Raw genomic sequence first — 11,439 nt, forward strand, 5'->3', positions numbered from 1 at the left:
GGCGAAAGTTTGAACCACCATTACTACCATCTACATTTTTTCCGTAAGGAAAAAATTAGACACACAGATATATTAGATATTTAGCTAGGTAGAGAAGGATCACGGTTGCATTTCTTACGAAGATTAACACGAATGTGAGCACTCCCCCTAAAAATGTATGCTTCTAACTCAGTAGCCTTTTGTGTCAAAGCTACTCACCTGGCATGGGCGCCCATAAGGGAGGGGGGCAGGAGAGGGCACCAGTCCCCTCCTGGCTGAATGGTACAGCGACTTGTGAATTTTTGAACTCATGAATAGGCTCGAATCTGTTGTAAATTTAAGCTGTGATTTGAGAAAGATTAATGAAAACATTAATGTTTGTGGTCAACATTGATCAAGCCGCCGACATCTTACCGTTGGCAGGGCGGCGGCGCGCTGTTCTGGCCCCGCCGCCACTGGTCTTAAGGGAGAGAAAGATCACGGTTGCGTGTTTACGGTTGCGTTTCTTACGAAGATTGACACGAATGTGACACGAAAGGTGACAAAAACAGCGGCGGCGCGCTGTTTTGGCCCCGCCGCCACCGGTCTTCCCTCATCGGCGTGGCGCCGGGGTCTAGTTAGCCCACTTCTAAATATTAGCATTATTGCAATATTTCAAACTGTATTTCTGTATATCTAATTTGGTCGAGCGAAGGTCTCGACGGAAATGTCAGGACCTACATTTTTTCACCGGCTGGACTTATCCTCGTTTTTTCTTCTTCGAAAGTTTTTCCATTTTGTCAAGAATAGCTGGAGTTGTCTTAGAAATTATTTATAATTGTGATACTAACGTTAATAGACCAGAGCCATCCCTGCCGATTGGATGGCACACAGAAATTGCGCTGCGCCGCAAATTACGCAAAATAACGTCAATAGGCGATACAAAGACAATGATTCACTTGAGACAATTATTTAGCTTGTCAAACAATTTTTTAGACACGAAATTTAGTTTCTTAATTGCTTTTTTAATTGTGTGCTAGATGCATAAGTACAAGCACTCGAAATTTTGGACAGAAGGAGAAGTGCCTATTCTATTCACTTTTACAAGAATGACTGGACGTATATACACATTATCCAATTTTCACTCAGAAAAGTTAAGGTTTACAGACAAAATTAATCCCGTAAAAAAAAATTAAAGGTGAATTTACTTTACATCACTTTTATTGTCTTTTGATTACAAACTATATTACAAGAATATCTTTTAATGCTACGATTGACTATTTCTATTGGAATACGGAGCTGAAAATGAAGCGTTCTTCTACTAAAGAAATAGGCAAAATTAGACACAATTTCATATTCAAATAGAGCATGATGAAACATGGGTTTCAAGATTTAGGCAAAAAAAAATAAAAAAATAAAAAACATCCAACAAAAAGGCTAAAAAAAACAATAAAAAACAACAATAACAAACAAAAAAGGATAGCAAACACCAATAAAAGCCTGAATTAGTACCGGTAATTTATCAGCTAAGATATTTTCAAGATCTTTTGGAACTGTAGCTCTGGCTAGTGTGACTTGTGCTTCAGTTCTCACTGAATTCTCGTTTTGTCGTATTCTCCATCTGTAAATAAAATAAAAAAAAATTATTGATAGTATCAAACTGGCCAAGATACGATCAAACACATTTCCAATAATTTCAAAGCGTCAAACACTAATATGCCTAAACAAACGATACGCCTCTACAGCTTATTAAGGCGAATCTCACCGTATATAATTGGTAAGCGTTCATAACTTCCGGGCAGACACCAGTGGCACACATTCCAGTGACACTATACAAAGGGTACTTGAACCGAGTATTTATCCATTATATAATCAGAATCAGTCAGTTTTCGATGCTAACAATAAAGTGTATTCCTTGCCGTCATCAATTCAATCCTAGCAGAATTTAGAGAGTATTTTAATACGGAAGAATTTGTTCGAATCCCTACACGAAATTTTTTTTATTTGTCTTATATTGCCATTGCTAATGCAATTTACATATGGAAAAGTTCCGAGGAAATTACCATGGAAAATTTTTCAAGGGGGTTTAAATAGTCGAGGGGACCTTTCCGTGGGGAGTATTTTTCTCCGGAGAAATTCTCAAAGGGGGAATTTTCTACTGGCGAAACTCTCCATTGGGAGGGGCGAATTTCCAGGAAACATTTTCAACGGCCGGGAGATATACGGCGTGATTAAAAAATTAAATGAAAAAAGTTTTTTTTTCAAATGAAAGAAGACTGAAGAGAATTTTCTAGGCAGACTTGTCCACAAGAAGTTTCCCGGATGAAATTTTCAGCAGGGATGGAATTGTCTGGGGCATTTTTTGTGGAAGGAACTTTCCAAGGAGTAATTTTCCTGAGGGGGATTTTCCATGGAGGGGAGAGGTAGATTTTGCGATATTATTTGAAAAAAAATCAAAAACCAAGAAAAAAAACAAGTTTTCCAGATGAAAGCAAGGAGCATAATTATGACATGAAAAAAACATAGATTATCCTGTTTATGAGGGGATAATTTGTATATGATTTTTTGTCCCAATTCTTTAAGAACAACTCCTGAAACACAAGGGCTGTTTAATTAAATAAGAAGTTTTCCTAAACACTAAAAAATTCGAGTAAAGAGCCAGGTATTGAAAAGGAGGCATTCCCCTCACATACGAAATACTATCTGTTTGTTTTAAGTTTTAGTGTTGCTTCTTACTTTCAGATGAAAAATCTTCTCTTTTTTTAAATTTAATCACTGAAAGGCAGAATTAATTCTGAGGAAAAAAATGTTGTCACATTGCTGATCTTGAATAGCCAGTAGGTTTTTTTTTCTTCGTCTAGAGTCTGAGCAATTTCAAACCTTGGTTTTTTTTACATTCGTTTGTGTAATTGAAGTTTGTTTTTATATTATTCAAAGTTTGGACAAAACTGTGCAGAATGCTCTTAATTACCTTTTTTTTGTTATTGAACTTTGGCAAAAGACAAAACCAAGAGTTAATCGAAGCAAAAAACTGATCAAGAATATCGAAATCTTTGATGAAAAAATTTAATTTCCGTTCAAATGAGCCCTCTCCCGATATTCTAGGACCACTGGGTCGATACGATCACCCCTGAAAAAAAAAACAAAAAAAAAACAAACAAGTAAACACACATCCGTGATCTTTATTCTTGCAAAAAATAAAAAATTCCACATTTTTGCGGACAGGAGCTTGAAACCTCTATAGTAGGGTTCTCTGATACGCTAAATCTGACGGTGTGATTTTCATTAAGGTTCTATGACATTCAGGGGGTGTTTTCCACTTTTTTCCAAAATCAGGCAAATTTTCTCAGGTGCGTAACTTTTAATGGGTAACACTGAACTTGATAAAATTAATATATCTGAAATCAGCATAAAAATCTGATTTTTTTGATGTATCTATTGGTATCAAAATTTTGTTATTTAGAGTTTCGATTACTATTGAGCCGGGTTGCTCCTTACTTACAGTTCGTTACCACGAACTGTTTGAAAAAACTAAAGAGGTATAAAATGATATTTTTTTCATAAAAAAGACTATTTTCCATAATAAAGAACAAAACGAAATTTGGAAATTTTTCATCCACGGATGAGTCATAGATTGGCCGTGGCATTCAACAACATCCAAGGAATCTAATTAAAAGGACGCTAAAAGGTAGCCAGTATTAGGTAAGATTACCTAATTTTTAACCGATTAAGACAGATTTCTTCCGTATTGATTTTACATCATTTATTTCCATCAACCCATATACATAATAAAATAGATTTGCTGAGTATATTAAGAAGGGGTTCCTACCCCCTCTATGCGTGACGCCCCTGCTTCTCCGAACTTGAGTTTGATTTTGACGATATTCAAGCCGACATTGTTGCTTTGAGGCATAAAATGGCGCTTAAATATAAGTTTGGTGTTGTTTGTTTTCGTCTTTTACTTCAAAATGGAACTAGAACTCAAAATGTTTGTTCTAATGAAGGAATTTTAGGCTTTTAGTCCAGTGATGTCACAGCAGGTTTGAAGTTAGCTTAGTATTACGGGATCCAAAGTTCAAAACCAGCTGTAGCAACATACTGCAAGGCTGATGCAAGGATCTTAGTAGTCAAGAAGGGTTGCCAATCCAATCCATACTTATAAACAATTTTCATTTTTCTAAGTTATCCAAATCAATGCAGCTACGATGGGAGATAAACAAACGAAGCGTACAACCGTGACAATCCTTATAAAGATCAAATTCTAAAAACAATTTTCCCTACTTAAAGGTTTAGATAACAAATCGGCAAGTATTTTAATAACCATCATGGCTATGAACGGTTTCATCTCTTCCGTGAGTATTTGTCCCCCCCCCCAAAAAAAAAGAAGAACCGTTCAAGCTGAATAAGTTCTGGGACCTCTGAGAATTTCAGCAAGACTGGCAACCAATATTTAACTTCACTAGAAAAGAAAATTCTATAAAAAAATAATTTCAATGACAGTAGTGAGCAAAGCAAGGGTCATTGCCGATGGTTCAAAAATGATCGTACTATGAATGAGCCTATGTGTAAGGACCGAAGGACTTAGCTTGAGATTAACTTGAAAAACTTTTTCTACAAAAGAAGTTTTTCAAAAAAAGTAGCAAGCTACAATAAACCAACATGATCAGAAATAAAGTCAAATAGTCGTCCAAGCCTAAACAAAGCCGGCTTTAAGTCTTTGGCACCCTTAAGTCCAAGAGTTCTTGGCACCAAAGCCGTATCCAGGGGAGGGGTTACCCGGTTTGAACCCCCTCCCCCCCCCAAAAAAAATTTGACTGAGTCGAAAATTAGTCTAAAAAATACCTGTAAAGACGAAAATACCTGTAAATGTAAAGACGGGAAAAAATCGGATAACCCCCCCCCCCCGAACAAAAATCCTGGATCCGCTCTTGCGTGGCACCCATAGACCAAAGCGATTGACGGGGAAATACCCAAAAATTCGGGGATAGTTGAAGGCTTGAATATAAGGCAACTGATAAGTTATAAGTACCTTAAAATTCCGGAAACTAAGCGGAATTAAATATCAATTTCTACCAACCACTCCTCCGATCCTTCTTTATAACTAATTCTATATTTACCCGAAGGCTGAATGAGGGTTGTAAATGTTTTCCGCGTTTGAAAAACGCAATACAAATTTATAAAGACACATTTTGGACTCGATTTTAAGCGTTTTTGTACCCTCCCCCCCCCCACACAACAAAAGGAATAACCTCCAAACAAAAGTCCTGAATACAGTCCTCAGGATTATATATCAAATTCTACTTCCATCCTCCCCTTGTCTCTCTCTCTCTCAGAATTAATTAAAACCCAATTTTCCACTGTGCTAGAAATTAAATTGCTTCTAATATTCTGATTTCACTTAGACATGGTGGCATTTACAATGCAAGAGTTTCATTGCAATCAGTAGAAGGAGAATAGCAATTGTTGCAATCATTTTAGGTAAGGTTAGGTTAGTGAGAAACCCCTGTTTGGCTTTTCTCAAAAAATTAATGTACATTCAAACCATTTTGACGTTGGATTGGGAAATGATGTATGACAATTCTATTTTGAAAAAGAATTTGTAGACTTTATTCTGTGAAATAAAAAAAGAAGTTTATACTTATCTCTGTTTTGCCAATATGAATTTACGAGTCTTATTTAATATAGCCTGATTGATGTTGAAAGGTATTAGTGAATGAAAAAAATTAATAATGATAATGTGTGATGATTATTATTACCAAACAGAGAATTGCCTCAATTAGAGAAGGGGTGGGTGGAGGGTAGAGGTAGAGAAAGTAATTTTAAGGTAGAGACAGATCACGGTTTTATGTTTAAGGTTGCGTTTCTTACGAAGACTAACACTAATGTTAACACCCCCCCCCCCTAAATATGTATGCTTCGAATTCTTGAACTCAATTGTGAATTTTTGAACTCATGAATAGGCTCGAATATGTTGTAAATTTAAGCTGTGATTTGAGAAAGATTGATGAAAACACTAATTTTTGTGGCCAACATTGATCGCGCCGCCGACAGTAATTCACTTGATATAATCAATTAGCTTTTCAAACAATTTTTTAGAAGCCAAATTTAGTTGTTTAAGTGCTTTTTTGATTGTTTGCTAGATGCATAAGTAAAAGCAGCCGAAATTTCGGACAGAGGGAGGAGTGTCAATTCTATTCGCTTTTGCAAAGTGACTGGACGCATATACACATTATCCAATTTTTGCTCAGAAAAGCTGAGGCTTATAGACAAAATTAATCTTGTAAAAGAAATTGAAGGTGAATTTACTTTACATCGCTTTTATTGCCTTTTGATTACAAACTATATTATAAGAATATCTTTTAATGCTACGATTGACTATTTCTATTGGAATACGGAACTGAAAATGAAGCGTTCTTCTACTAAAGAGATAGGCAAAATTAGACACAATTTCATATTCAAATAGAGCATGATGAAACATGGGTTTCAAGATTTAGGCAAAAAAAATGAATAAATAAATAAAAAATCCAACAAAAAGGCTAAAAACACCAATAACAAACAGAAAAGGATAGCAAACACCAATAAAAGCCTGAATTAGTACCGGTAATTTATCAGCTAAGATATTTTCAAGATCTTTTGGAACTGTAGCTCCGACTAGTGTGACTTGTGCTCCAATTCTCACTGAATTCTCGTCTGCCGGATTCTCCATCTGCAATTAAAATAGAAAACAATTAGTGATAGCATCAAATTGGCCAAGATATACACTCGAACACATTCCCAATAGTTTCAAAGGGTCAAAAACTAATATGCCTAAATAAACGATACCACTCTGCAGCTTATTAAGGTGAATCTCATCGTATATAGTTGGTAAGTGTACATAACTTCCGGCCAGTCACCAGTGGCAAACATTCCAGTGACACTACGGCTGTGGCAAACCAATAGGCGGTAAGTGACATGTTTTCGAAAAATGAGTTTTATACCTATCCCCACTAAACAGAACACGCTCGATCGATTGGTCTATTCAGAATGTGCGTATCTTCTTTCGTTCCTGAGATATTCAAAGCTTTGTGATCCGTTAAAGAGGCGTTATGTGCATTTCTCGGGCTGTCTTGCAGGCCAAAAGGAGTTAAGTTCACCGACGGGCAAGTCCTGCACTTATCTCCTTTTGGGCTGCCATGGATAACAGTAAAACAAGTTTTCAAGTTGTCATTTATCACCTTTTGGTCGTCCACGCCGGGATTTTTTTGCTACTTCCATTACTGTCTGAAGAAAAGAAGAAAACTAGACTATGCAAAATGAACAGAGGAAAGCGCCTTTTAACTGAAGCTCTGAAAACGGCCCAAAAAAGGTAAGAACTACGTGTGATGAAAGTGACGCATGATGTAGATCGTAGTGTAAGGAAGACATTGGCACCTCCGGATTGGCACAACTAGCCATATTTCTTGAGATATTTGTGAGATTCCGAACCTACGTAGCCTTACACCTTCAACAAAATTAATCTTCTTTTCTTTCTTCCAGGGCAAATCAAGAAAGACCAGATGAAAATGGAAATGATGCTAGTTTTCCGGCAATGCAACCGAAACCAAAAAATATCAGGATAATTCCAAATGAATCTTTAGCAGTGAGAAAGCCTCTAGTAGTAAAAAAGCTTCCAGCTGCAGTGATTGAGGCTCCGGCACAACAAGAAGAAGAATATGGATTTTACAACACTCTGTTTGTGAAATGCTGGCTGGAGGAATCAGATTTTAAATTGGATGTGAAAGTAGGTGAAATAACTGAACCTGTTCAAAGAAAGAGTAAAGATCTTTCCGATCTCAGTATTTCTCAGTCAAGACCTTCAGCCTCGAACTTCTTGCAACAAATATCCCCTCGGCCTAAAACCACATTTGACAAATGTGTTGAAATGGAACTGGAACACTTGTCAGATTGTCCCCAAGTTGATTTGCTTGATTTGAGTTTACTTTCTGAGGCACTGAAATGTGACCAAGACAGTTCTGGAGCAGTTTTAAAAGAAGCTTTGGCACTGAAGCGTAGCTATATATCCTTCGAAAGTCAGAAGCTGGTAGAACAACAGGACTTTGAAGAGTTTTTTGGGTGTGAAAGCGGCAGCGAATACGAACCGTCTGAGTCCAAAGACGATTCAAGCTCAAAATGTGATATTACTGTGGAAAAAATACAAACCAAGATACAAACCAAAGAAATCCGTTCAAAGACCTTCGAGCCCAACCATTGGAGGAAACCGTTCTTCATCTGTACCTGCGGTTTCTTGCATAGCAATCTCTGCAAGTGACCAGCATGCACTGTGTGGTGAACCAACCATGCCTGGCCAGCTTTCAATGCCTCATCAACCTATACTTGAGGATTCAGATCAAGCAAGGTCTGGATCAACGGTTGAAAGACCAACCCTGACTAGTCAGCCTGTATTTCCTGATGTAGAGACTGATTCAGCTCCTGTGGCGACAGAAAAATCGCTTAGGAAGAAAAGGGTGCCGGAGAAGAAAAAGAAAACAATGGAGAAAAATAAACAAAAACGCCCCTTTATTGAGGTAGGTTGTGACATCCACAAATGCAAAAGATCTTGCAAGTCCCTAACTCTCGAGTAGTGGCGTTTAATATACAGAATTTAAATAGCTCTTGGCTATGCCGAGCACACAGCCTATATGGGATCGTTTATTAGAACAATTCAACCGAACTAGAGAAAGGAAAAACTCTGAAGGGATGAAAAACAAAAAGTAACACTTCTGTTCAGGCTACCTACCAATGATGAACAAGATAAGATCCCTGTGTGTCAAAAAACATGTTTAGCCACCTTTGGCTTTAAGCACACCGAGGTTCTTGAAGTTGTTGTTGGAGGAATCCTTCGAGACGGTGTGTCATACTTTCCAAAAGAAAGAAGGGGCGAGAACCAGCGCAAAGAAGTGGATAAAGAGTCTTTAAGGAGGCACATCGAGTCCTATGAGCCTTGTGTCGCTCACTACCGCCGATACAATGCACCATATACTAGGTATATATCAAGAGAAATTTCAGTTAAAGGTATATGGGAAGACTTTAGGGAGCGATTCCGAGAAGAGAATTGTTCGTTGCACAGTTACGGAGAGATGTTGAGAGCGATGAAGATCTCCAACGAAATGCCAAATTCAGACGTGTGTGAGTATTGCGATGTTTTTAAGTTGAAGGATAGCGAAGGCTTCGCAACAGGTTTAGACAAACAGGAGTATCAGTTTCATCGGCAGATGGCTGATAAGGCACGAATCCAGCTACAGAGAGACGTGACGGATAGCTTTTCACCAAAAACTTTGGTTTTCACTGTCGATATGCAAAAAGTTCTAATACTCCCAATAATGCCTGCTGTTAAGGAGTTTTTTCATGAGCCACCTGGTATGTTTCAACGAAACGTTTGTGCCTGCAAAAAGCCGAACCACAGGGTCGGCTCCTCTTCCAGCCTATTGTATTATCTGGCACGAGGCAACTTGCGGAAGAAGTGCAGACGCAGTTGCTTCAGCTTATCATGCACTTATTGACGAGCATAGGGATACAGATGAGTTCATATTTTATGCCAAAAAGTGTAATGGACAAAATCAAGATTATAATCTTTTGTTTATGCTAGTGAGAATTTTGAACTAACCCTGGGCACCCACCAAGATCCCCATCAAATATTTGACGAGATCTCATGCCCATATGTCTGCCGATGGACTCCATAGACTTATCGAGGCTAAAATTAGGAAAAAACAGAAATGTTGAGGACTTTGGCCCTTTGAAGAAGCTCATGGAAGATTCCAGGGAAAATACTCGCGTCAGGGACCTTTGCATCAGTGACTGTCGCAAGTGGAAAAACGAAAAGTCCTCCAAAAAGAAGAAAGATAACCAACCAGTGCTGCTACAGAAAATAGTTGAAGTTGTGTTAAAAAAAAGTTGAATCCTCTATGTTTTATCGTGAGGATTTTGATCAGGAGTTTGTCACTGACGATTTCCTTACAGTTGCCGCGAAGAAATAACTTGGTAAAGGATTGACAAAGTCTCTGTAACAAACGAGGGGAATAAATACCTCGAAAAAAGGTGAGATCATGACAAAGTTGGTACCACACATAAGAGACCAGAGATCCAGAGATTTCTGGAAAAAGATAGCAACGGAAGACAAAGCTTCTGACCTCACTTTTGAGGGTTGTGAAGAACAAGATGGACTATAATGATGCAGGCTTTTTTGAGTTCCTAAGAGTTTAATTGAAGTCGAATGTTGTTCCTGTTTTCTGGTCAGTTTCAAAACTACTGAACAATTCTTTTATATGTTCTTTTACATTAAGATAGTTGAAGCTATGGTTCTGAGAATGCGATACATAGGAGAAGTTTCTGCGCGATTTCGACCCCTGCTTTCTGCCTTTCACAGGCGTGGGTGGTATCAGGGGGTAGTTTTCAACATGATCTATTCAGTGAGTAAGAAAAAAAAAATGTCGGTAAAAAAGTTTAATAGCTGAAAACATTGTCAAAAATTAATTTTTTTCGCATTTAAATTTAAACGGCAAAATGGCACATACCTCTTTTTGGTCTGCCGAAAAACGTGAAAAAAAGGAGATAAGTGACAAAAGTGCCAAAAGTAAACGAAAGTTGGATTTTTGAAAGCACCATGTGATTCAGCACGAAAAATTATGTCTGGTCATGTTCAGAAATGATTCCAAGCAACTTATTTTCCTAGTTTTAAATTAGGTTATTTGTTTAAAGCATTTTTCGCGTCTCCTGTAAAATTTAAAAAGCGTCACTTACCGCCTTTTGGTTTGCCACAGCCGACTATACAAAAGGTACTTGAACCGAGTATTTATCCATTATATAATCAGAATCAGTTAGTTTTCGATGCTAACAATAAAGTTTATTCCTTGCCGTCATCAACCCAATCCTAGCAGAATTTGGAGAGTATTTTAATACGGAGGAATTTGTTCGAATTCCTACACGAAATTCTTTTTATTTGTATTACATTGCCATTGCTAATGCAATTTACATGTGGAGAAGTTCCGAGGAAATTACCTTGGAAAATTTTTCAAAGGGACTTAAATTGTCGAGAGGACCTTTCCGTGGGGAGTATTTTTTCCAGAGAAATTCTCAAAGGGGAACTTTCCCACTGGCGAAACTCTTCATTGGGAGGGGCGAATTCCCAGGAAACATTTTCAACGGATGGGAGATTTATGGCATGATTAAAAAAAATTAAATGAAAAGTTTTTTTTCAAATGAAAGTAGGCTAAAGAGAATTTTGTGGCTAGAATCGTCCACAAGAAATTTACCGGATAAAATTTTCAGCAGGTATGGAATGGTCTGAAGCATTTTTTGTGGAAGGAACCTTTCAAGGAGTAATTCTCCAGATGGGGATTTTCCTTGGAGGGGAGAGGCAGATTTTGCGATATTATTTGAAACAATCTAAAACCAAGTAAAAAATAAGTTTTCCAGCTGAAAGTAAGGAGCATAATTATGACATAAAAAGAACATAGATTATCCTGT

General features: G+C 37.5%; 1 pseudogene across 1 annotated transcript in view; it reads left to right on the forward strand.

Annotated features, from left to right (window-relative positions):
• Positions 1 to 4,152: 4,152 nt before the first annotated feature.
• Positions 4,153 to 11,439, forward strand: part of LOC148954066 (ferrochelatase, mitochondrial-like) — a 133,505-nt pseudogene continuing 126,218 nt past the window's right edge. The window contains exons 1-2 of the transcript XR_016141501.1: positions 4,153 to 4,185; positions 4,268 to 4,310. The product of XR_016141501.1 is annotated as a ferrochelatase, mitochondrial-like (transcript). The remainder of the gene's footprint in view (positions 4,186 to 4,267; positions 4,311 to 11,439) is intronic.

This window comes from Artemia sp. Qi Xiang Cuo, chromosome 3, assembly GCF_049724085.1.
Source record: "Artemia sp. Qi Xiang Cuo chromosome 3, ASM4972408v1, whole genome shotgun sequence".
NCBI classification, from domain to species: Eukaryota; Metazoa; Arthropoda; class Branchiopoda; order Anostraca; family Artemiidae; genus Artemia; species Artemia sp. Qi Xiang Cuo.